Here is an 11119-nt window from a genome sequence, read left to right as displayed (position 1 = left end):
AGATTTGAACTCAGATGACTTCAGGGCTGGTGTTCTATCGCTGCATCACCCAGCTGTGTATACTAGACCTAGTATTTATATTTTTCTCTGATATTCTCGCTAAAAGTTAATCTCAGTTTTACAGGAGAAAATTATTAATTTTAAAACAATGTATTACCTTTTGGAATACTATATTCTAAAATATCTTTACATTTAAAAGCTATCTGATCTTTTTAATGTAGACTGTAATTTCCTGGCATGTTAACTCCTTTATGAATACTTTGCCCCCACCCCAGGACTTTTTTTTTTTTTAAATGTATAATTTCTTGAACTATATTACCTTGGATTTTTTTTTAATCATGATTTTTATTGAGTTCAATCTCTCTTAAATTATCTTGTGGCCTATTTAATGTGTGTATATATTTGTGTATATATGTATATGAATGTGAGTATATAAACATACACACATATGTATATTACACAGTTTATATTTTCTTCTACTTTTTGAATCTTTTAAATTTATTTTATTATTCCTTGCTACCTCATGGCATTATTGATTTCAATTTGATTTATTGTGATTTTCAGAGCCTGTTACTTTGCAAAGTATTACCACTTTTTTCTGAGCTATTTTTTCTTTCAATTCCTTCCTCTAAAAGTTTTATTTTATTTTTATCTTTTGCTTAATTTATTATGAATATTCCATAATCTTTGGGTAACAATTTTTTCCCTCTTGGAGTCTCTATAATTGTTATGAAGTTACTCAGATCTCTGATCTGAAAGTTCCAGCATATTTACATCTTGATGATGATGATAATGATGATGATGATGGTGATATTTGGTATCTTCTTGGTTATTTGAATTTTTGAACTTTAATTTCTGAACTATGGTTTTGTGGCAGGATCGTTATTGACCTTGAGTATGATTTTTGGTGTTCTCACTATGGATCTCTTGGATTCCCAATCTTTCTCTTATTTATTTAAAACTAAGAGGGACATTGAAATCTCTTGTCACTTTTATTTTATGGCTTTTGTCTTCTTATATTTCAATTAATATTTCCTTTATGAATTTAGATGTTAATTTAGAATCTATGCATTTGATAGTGATATCGGATTGCCTATTATTCCTTTCAACACACTTTAGTTTCATTATTTATCTTTTGTATGATTTAAATGTTTTGTTTTGCTGTATTGCATGATTTCAACACCTGCTTTTTTAGTTTCATTTGATGCATAGCATCTTATTCAAGCACATTTTTTTTTAATATTGTGTACAGTCATAATTTTATAATTACTGTGGGAACAGTGGTCTTCCTCATTTAGAGGTCAATTCTTCATCTACTGTCCTTGTTAATGATTAACCATAGAAAAGTAACAAAATTGTAGTATAGGTGACATGGATTCTTTGATCTAAAGAAGCAATGAGATGTTATCTCACTAAATATAATAATAATAATAATAATGACAATAATAATTAGCACTTATATGGTACCTTGATATCTGAAATAAACTTTGTTATTTCACAACCATCCAGTGAAATAAGCACTATTGTTATCCCATTTTACAAATGAGGAAATTGAATTTAAGAGGGATTGTTTGACTTGTCCAGAGTCACAGAGTTATTCAGTGTCTGAGGCAATATTTGAAATCATGTCTTCCTTACTCTCAATTCAGCAGTCTAGCTGAAGTACTATCCTTCATGAAGTTACAAATAGTACAAGAGAAGTAGAGAAGTTGTCCAGTCTTTCTTCTTGTAAGGGGTTGAAGGTTTTTAATCAGAAGATGTGGATTTGACATTTCAATTTGATACCTATGTGTCCTTGGAAAAGTCACTTCATTTATGGTTCTCATATATACTTCTCTCTCTCTCTCTCTCTCTCTCTCTCTCTCTCTCTCTCTCTCTCTTTCTATATATCTATATCTATATCTATATCTTCCCCCTTTTGTCTTTGTATCTGTCTCCCTTAGTATAGTTCCTTAGTTCCTTATAATTACTTTTGATTGTTCTAAAACTGTACATTGAATCAAAAAGATTTAAGTCAACAAAAAATAGTATTTTTTCTTAATAAATTATTCTCAGAATGTAAATATATGATCACAAAGCAGGCTAAATTTCCCTTGACATTTTCGTAGTGTGAATTGCAAATACACTTTAATAAGAATCTAAGAAAAGCACAAATTAGAGGATAAGTAATTTAATATAATTAATTATGTGATGTATATATATATTATATATATATTTATGAGAAATTAATCATTATGCTTACTTAGTTATTCTTTTCCACTTGTGTATGATTACATGTGAATGCATAAATTCTAAACAATAGTGTGTTGTTTTTGATTCTCTGACATTTTCATAAATATCAAAGAACTATGTTTTACTTTCAAAAACTTCTCATAACAAAATCAGATATTATCCATCTATAATGACGTGATATTTAAATATATGTATATGTATATGTACACAATACATATTTGGTTTTTAAATTTTTGTATGGTTTTGCTTTTAAGCATTGAAGTTGGAGTCAGAAAACCTGTCATCTTCTCTTGGCTCTTTCACTAACTGGCACATGCTCCTGGGTAAGTCATTTCATGTCTCCAGGCTTTCATTTTTGTTCTTCTATAAAAGGAAGTTTTGAGATAAATGAAAAAAATACTTTGCAACCTAATGTGTTATAATATTATGATAACCTTGCCATAGTGCTTCTTTGAAAAAGAGGATTTGGGTTTCTCAAAATCAAATAAAGCTGAGCTGTCAAAAATCTTAAAGGGAAGAAAATAAAGCAAAAATAATCTGAAATTTTTCATGTATCCAAACCTGATGTCTCAGAGTTATTTTTGAGTCTTTTTTCCTTACTAGATACATGTAATAAATTGCCTTTTTCTGTGTTTCCACAATCTGAAATAGCGAACACAATTCATATATCCCTTCTTTTGTCCCCATTCATGTTATCACAGCTCAAAATCAGGTCCTCATTGTCCCCAGGCCTTAAAGTAGTTGCTAACATATTTTCCCACCTGCAATCTTCACATCTCTCCATTCATCCTGGATACATTTTTAGATCAGTCTTCACAATGCATAGCTCTGACACTCACTTACCTAGTTCTCATCACCTACTTATTAAAATTAACTTAAAACTCCTTAACTTTATATTGAAATGCTTTCATTTGCCAATATCAAGCAATACTCTCTAAATTTATATCAAGCTACTTACTTATACATATCCTATGTTTCAGCCAAACCATACTATTTACTTTTTTGAAATATGTTCAATGGTAATTATGATTTCAATCATGTATAGTAGAATTTAGGAGCGTCCCAAGAGGGTCAGTGCTCATCAATCTTAGCTCTTGATGTTTGGGTTATAAAATAGCAATAAGGAATAAATTAAGAATGAAGCAAGCAGCCATTTATTTTAGTTAGCCAGATTAGATACCAAAATAGATGACATCTACAATGAAACTGGTATTAGAGGTTCCTTATATACAAACTTTAGAACAATATTCAAAAGATAAACACCATTTGAAATTAAAGTAATTTTAATTCTTCTCTTTTTTATTCTTCTTTTTCTTCTTCTTCTTTCTTCTTTTTGTTTCTTTTTCAATTAATAAGAGGCAAAAAGGAAGGAATGAACTATACTAGGTGTTACAGCTGGCCTTATATTCTATCAAAAGTCTTTTGTAGCAAAATGGCTGCTGCAGAGCAAAATAAAGTCACAACAACTTGAAGCAGGACCATTTCTGTTTTTTTTTTCTATTTTATTGTTTTATTTTAAGTTTGTAAATGTATATTCATTAATTTATTTATTTTTATTCATATACATATGTATGCATGTACATATATATTGGTAGAGAAAATAAGACAAAAGGGGGAAATGGTGAGAGGATAAAAAGCAGTAAAAATGATTTGGTTAGATTTGCATTCAGTCTTCATAATTCTGTCTCTGGATGCAGATGACATTTTCCATCCAAAGTTTCTTGTCATTTTCTTGGATCACTGAATTACTGAGAAGGGCCAAGTCTATCACAATTGATCCCACAATATTGCTTTTACTGGGTATATATATCCTGGTTCTGCTTACATCACTCAGCATCAGTTCATATAATCTTCCCAGCCTTTTCTAAAATCAATCATTATTTATAGAAAAATAATATTCCATTATTTTCATATACATAATTTATTCATCCAAACCCCAAATGATGGGTATCCACTCTTTTTTTTTAATTCTCTGCTACCACAAAAAGAGTAGCTACAAATATTTTTGCATAAGTGAGTCCTTTACCCTCTTTTATGATTTCTTTGGGATACAGAATAAGTAATTGCTTTTCAAGATTGAAGAGTTTGGGCATAGTTCCAAATTGTTCTCCAGAATTCAATAAATTCACAACTTCAACAATGCATTAGTTTCCCAGTTTTCCCAAATCTCCTCCTACATTTATTATTATATTTTCCTGTCATCTTTCCCCATCTAATAAGTATGAAATGGTTTTTCAAAGTTGCTTTAATTTGCATTTTTCTAATCAATAGTGACTTAGAGCATTTTTTCTTATGAATATAAATGGCTTTACTTTCTTTATCTAAAAAGCATATGTTCATATCCTTTGAACATTTATCAACTGGATAATGACTTATATTTTTATAAATTTGATTTAGTTCTTTACATATTACAGAAATGAAGCTTTTATCAGAAATACTAGCTATAAAATGTTTTTGCAGTTTTCTGTTTCCCTTCTAATCTTAGCTGCATTGATTTTATTTCTGCAAAACCTTTTTAATTTAATTTAATGAAAATTATCTATTTTGCATTTTGTAATGTTCTCTTTTTCTTGTATGTCATAAATTCATTCTTTCTTTAAAGATCTAACAGGTAACTATCTCTTGCCCTCCTAATTCACTTATAATATCACCCTTTATACCCAATCATATACCTATTTCAATGTTATCTTGGTATGGCATATGGATATTGGTCTATGGCTAGTTTTTGACACCCTGTTCCCAGGAATTTTTGTCAAATGTTGAGTTCTAATCCCAGAATCTGGAGTTTTGGAGTTTGTCAAACAGTGGATTACAATAGTCATTCACTATTATGTCTCAGGTAGCTAGCTTATTTTGCTAACCCACCACTCTAATTCTTAATCAGTACCAAATGGTTGTGATGAATACTATTTATAATAGAGTTTTAGATCTGGTACTTCTATGCCACCATTCTTTCCATTTCCTCCTAGGGAGGGTACTAGCTAGGGTACTTTACATACATTTTCCACCAACTAAATCTGTAAGCAAATCTACAAATAGGTCAACACGTCACTACCATACTCCTTGATCTAAGCTGATACAAAAAAAAACAAAAAACAAAAAAACGGGACCCAAAGGCTAGGCCAACTTTCACAGTTCCATATCATCTACCTCTACTTCTATCCAAAAAGAACTTATTAAAACATACTTCTTATCCCACCTATTAATTCCCTAGATATTCTTGACCTTTTCTTTTTCCAAATGAATTTTGTTATTTTTTTTCTTAATTCTAAAATAATTTTAGCAGTTTGGTATGGCCCTGAAAAAGTGAAATAATTTAGGTGGAACTGTCATTTTTATTATATTATATATTATACTAGTTATATTAATTTGACCATGAGCTATTTATATTTTTTTCCAATTATTTAGATACTACTTCATTTATGGGAAAAGTGTTTTATATTTGTGTCATATAATTCCTGGATTTGTCTTTACAGTTAGACTTCTAAACATTTTCATTTTACCACAGTTATTTTAAATGGAATTTCTTTTCTGTGTCTTGTTGTTGGACTTTGTTGATAATATATAAAAAAGCTGATGATTTATGTGAGTTTTATATTATATGTTGCAACTTTGTAAAGTTGTTTATTGTTTCAAATAGTTTTTTAGGTGATTGTCTAGGTATCTTGAAGTATACCTCTAAGTATACTGTCATATGATTTGCAAAGAATGATAGTTTTATTTTCTTATTTCCTACTCTAATTCATTCTTTTCTTTTCTTGTTGCTATGGCCAACATTTCTAGTACTGTATTGAATAATAGTGGTGATAATGGGTATCTTTGTTTCACCTATGATCATACTGGATAGTTCTAGTTTGCTGATAGTTTTAGATAGATGCTACTTACCATTTTAAGGAAAACCCTATTCGTTCTTATGCTTCTAGTGTTTTTTTTTAATAGTAATTGTTGCTGTTTTTTTGTCAAAAGATTTTTCTGCATCTATTGAGATTATCATATAATTTCTGTTAGTTTTGTTATTGATATAGTCAATTATTTCAATACTTTTCCTTATATTTAAGCAGCAGTATATTCCTGGCATAAATCTCACTTGGTCATAATATACTAACTTGCTGATAAGTTGCTGTAATCTTTTTGCTAATATTTTGTTTAAAATGTTAGCTTCAATATTCATTAGGAACATTGGTCTATAATTTTCCTTTTCTGTCGCTTCCTGGTTTGGGTATCAGCACTATATTTGTTTCATAAAAGTAATTTGGCAAGACTTTTCCTTTGTATAGTTTTCTAAAAAGTTTGCATAGTATTAAAATGAATTATTCTTTAGTGTTTTGTATAATTCACTTGCCCATTCTTCTAGTCTTGAATTTTTTTTTTTCCTTAGGGAGTTCATTGATGATCTGTTCAATTTCTTTTATTTTCTAAAATGAAGTTATTTAAATTGTTTTTGCATTTCTGATATTATGTGAAATTTATATATATATTTTTGTAAATATATATCTATTTCTGGGGGTGGAGTCAAAATGCAGTGTGAATCCAGAAAGCTGCTTGAACTTTCCCAGATTCTCTTGAAAATCACATTACAAGTCTCTGAACAAATTCTGGAAGGATAGAGCCTACAAAGAATGGAAAGGAAACAATTTTCTATCGCAAAGATAGGTTAGAAGAACTTCAAGAAAAGTCCATCTCATTGGAGTGAAAGTCTAGATCAAACAGTATTCAGAAAAACCAGTGGAGAGTCTGAATCATGGCAGAAATCAACAACCAAGAAAGAGTCTTGATTCTGACTCAAACAGTAGCAGAGCATACCAGTGGGGCAACATCCAGTCCCAGAGAAGGAAAATTCCCAGTCTAGGTAACCAGGCAACAACATGTGGACCTATATCAGTCTGCTCCCAGCACTGTGAGCAAATCACCAAAAACAAAGGGCCCCTGGGCTCAAAGCCAAAGCTTAAAGCCACACAAGAAGCTTGGGAAAATGATTCCTGTGCCCCAGGAGCATCAACATTAAAAGGTATCAAATTGGGGGAAGAAGAAAGAAAGAAAGGAAAAAAAGAAAGAAAGAAAGAAAGAGCCAAAGAGACTTCTTGGAGGAGTTCATAAAGGATTTTAAAAATCAAATAAGGGAGTAAAAGAAAATTAGGAAAATAAACAAGAAGTATGCAAGAAAGAGTCAACAGCTTGCATAAAGAAGGGAAAAGTGACTTAAAAGATTCCTTAAAAATACAATTGAATATTAGGAAAACTATCAATATAATTGGCCATGTTAATAACCAAATTAACAAAAACCATATGATCATCTCAATAGATGCAGAAAAAGCATTTGATAAAATCCAACATCCATTCCTATTAAAAACACTTGAGAGTATAGGAATAAATGGACTTTTCCTTAAAATAATCAGCAGCATCTATTTAAAACCATCAGTAAGCATCATATGTAATGGAGACAAACTGCAACCATTCCCAATAAGATCTGGAGTGAAACAAGGTTGCCCACTATCACCGTTACTATTTAATATTGTATTAGAAACACTAGCTTTAGCAATAAGAGCTGAGAAAGAGATTAAAGGAATAAGAATAGGCAATGAGGAAACCAAATTATCACTCTTTGCCGATGACATGATGGTATACTTAGAGAACCCCAGAGATTCTGCTAAAAAGTTATTAGAAATAATCCACAACTTTAGCAAAGTTGCTGGTTATAAAATAAACCCACATAAGTCATCAGCATTCTTATATATCACTAACAAAATCCAACAGTCAGAGTTACAAAGAGTAGCAAAGTTGCTGGTTATAAAATAAACCCACATAAGTCATCAGCATTCTTATATATCACTAACAAAATCCAACAGTCAGAGTTACAAAGAGAAATTCCATTTAAAGTAACTACTGATAATATAAAATATTTAGGAATCTATCTGCCAAGGGAAAATCAGAAACTTTATGAGCAAAATTACAGACCATTTTTCACACAAATTAAGTCTGATCTAACCAATTGGAAAAATATTAAATGCTCTTGGATAGGGCAAGCAAATATAATAAAAATGACAATATTACCTAAACTAATCTATTTATTTAGCGCTATACCAATCAGACTCCCGAAAAACTATTTTAATGACCTAGAAAAATAACAACAAAGTTCATATGGAAAAACAAAAGGTCAAGAATTTCAAGGGAATTAATGAAAAAAAATCAAATGAAGGTGGCTTAGTTGTACCAGATCTAAAATTATATTATAGAGCAGCAGTTACCAAAACTATTTGGTATTGGCTAAGGAATAGATTAGTTGATCAGTGGAATAGATTAGGTTCAAGGGATAAAACAGTCAACAAATATAGCAACTTAGTCTTTGACAAACCCAAAGATCCCAGCTTTTGGGATAAGAACTTACTGTTTGATAAAATTGCTGGGAAAATTGGAAATTAATATGGCAGAAACTAGGCATTGATCCATACTTAACGCCATACACCAAGATAAGGTCAAAATGGGTTCATGACCTAGGCATAAAGAATGAAATTATTAATAAATTAGAGGAACACAGGATAGTTTACCTCTCAGACCTGTGGAAGGGAAGGTCTTTATGACCAAAGCAGAACTAGAGATCATTACTGATCACAAAATAGAAAATTTCGATTATACAAACTGAAAAGTTTTTGTACAAACAAAACTAATGCAGACAAGATTAGAAGGAAGCAATAAACTGGGAAAATATTTTTACAGTCAAAGGTTCTGATAAAGGCCTCATTTCCAAAATATATAGAGAATTAACTCTAATTTATAAAAATCAAGCCATTCTCCAATTGAAAATGGTCAAAGGACATGAACAGACAATTCTCAGATGAAGAAATTGAAACTATTTCTAGTCATATGAAAAGATGCTCCAAGTCATTATTAATCAGAGAAATGCAAATTAAAACAACTCTAAGATACCACTACACACCTGTCAGATTGGCTAAGATGACAGGAAAAGATAATGATGATTGTTGGAGGGGATGCGGAAAAACTGGGACATTGATGCATTGTTGGTGGAGTTGTGAACGAATCCAACCATTTTGGAGAGTAGTTTGGAACTATGCTCAAAAAGTTATCAAACTGTGCATACCCTTTGATCCAGCAGTGTTACTACTGGGATTATATCCCAAAGAGATTATAAAGAAGGGAAAGGGACCTGTATGTGCACGAATGTTTGTGGCAGCCCTTTTGTAGTGGCTAAAACTGGAAACTGAATGGATGTCCATCAGTTGGAGAATGGCTGAATAAATTATGGTATATGAATATTATGGAATATTATTGTTCTGTAAGAAATGACCAACAGGATGATTTCAGAAAGGCCTGGAGAGACTTACATGAACTGATGCTGAGTGAAATGAGCAGGACCAGGAGATCATTATATACTTCAACAACAATACTATATGATGACCAGTTCTGATGGACCAGGCCATCCTCAGCAACGAGATCAACCAAATCATTTCCAAAGGAGCAGTAATGAACTGAACCAGCTATGCCCAGAAAAAGAACTCTGGAGATGACTAAAACCATTACATTGAATTCCCAATCCCTATATTTATGCACACCTGCATTTTGATTTCCTTCACAAGCTAATTGTACAATATTTCAGAGTCTGATTCTTTTGTACAGCAAAATAACGCTTTGGTTATGTATACTTATTGTGTATCTAATTTATATTTTAATATATTTAACATCTACTGGTCATCCTGCCATCTAGGGAGGGGTTGGGGGGGTAAAAGGTGAAAAATTGGAACAAGAGGTTTGGCAATTGTTAATGCTGTAAAGTTACCCATGCATATATCCTGTAAATAAAAGGCTATTAAAAAAATACAATTGGTCAAATGTGGTGTGTGGAGAATCTTCTGAAGAAAACAACACTTTACAATTAGAAATAGTCAAATGTAAAAGGAGACACAAAAACTAAATGAAAAAAAATAATATATTACAAAGTAGAACTTAGCAAATGGAAACAACTGACCCTATGACACATTAAAAATCAATAAAATAACTATAAAGAATGAAAAAATAAAAGAAAATGTAAAATCCCTCATTGGAAAAAACAACTGCACTACCTGAAAGTCACAACCAAAAAAAAAAAAAAAAAAAAAGAGCCTGGGCAGAATTCTTTAAGAAATTATCAAAGAAAACTACATAGACAGCCTAGAAGCAGAGGACAAAATAGTCATTGAAAGAATCTACTGACCATCTGAAAAACATTCCAAAGGGAAAACTCCAAGAAATATTGTTACAAAACTACAGAATTATAAAGTCAAGGGAAAAAAATGATACAAGCTTCAGAAAAACAAAGACAATAAAACTCTATGAAGAAATAAGTAAAAACAATTCAAGTATCAAGGAGTCAAAGTCAGGAATAGCCAGGATCTCCAACTGATCAATGTTAAAAGGATATGAACAGAAAATTTTCAGATGATGAAAGTAAAGCCATCTAAATCCCTATTGATCAGAGAAATGCAAATTAAAACAACTCTGAAAAACCACCTCACATCAAATGAAAGGAAAAGATGACATGATGGAGAGGATGTGAGAAAACTGGAACACTAATGCATTGTTGGTGGAATTGTTAAATGATCCAACAATTCTAGAGAGCAATTTGGAATTATGTTTAAAGAGCTATCAAACTGTGCATACCCTTTGAGAAGATAATGGAGTATTATTGTTCTATAGAAAATTTAACAAACTGCTTTTGGAAAGATCTGAAAAGATTTAAACAAACTGATGCTAAGCTAAACAAGCAGAACCAGGAAAACATTGTACACAATAACAGCAAGAATATTCAACTGTGAAACACTTGGTTCTTCATCTTTAAGAACTATTACTAAGGGGTAGACTATCATGAGCACAATATACTAAGGCCCTATCCATA

General features: G+C 31.1%; 1 protein-coding gene across 2 annotated transcripts in view; it reads left to right on the top strand.

Annotated features, from left to right (window-relative positions):
* Nucleotides 1-2450: 2450 nt before the first annotated feature.
* SNTG1 (syntrophin gamma 1) overlaps nucleotides 2451-11119 on the top strand; it is a 786808-nt gene continuing 778139 nt past the window's right edge. The window contains exon 1 of one of the 2 annotated variants that reach the window (XM_031946419.1): nucleotides 2451-2555. The gene's annotated coding sequence lies outside the window, so the exon portion shown is untranslated. The remainder of the gene's footprint in view (nucleotides 2556-11119) is intronic. The other variant, XM_031946418.1, reaches the window with a different exon arrangement.

Source organism: Sarcophilus harrisii, chromosome 1 (genome assembly GCF_902635505.1).
Source record: "Sarcophilus harrisii chromosome 1, mSarHar1.11, whole genome shotgun sequence".
Lineage (NCBI taxonomy): Eukaryota > Metazoa > Chordata > Mammalia > Dasyuromorphia > Dasyuridae > Sarcophilus > Sarcophilus harrisii.
This window is presented reverse-complemented; position numbering and strand designations above follow the sequence as displayed.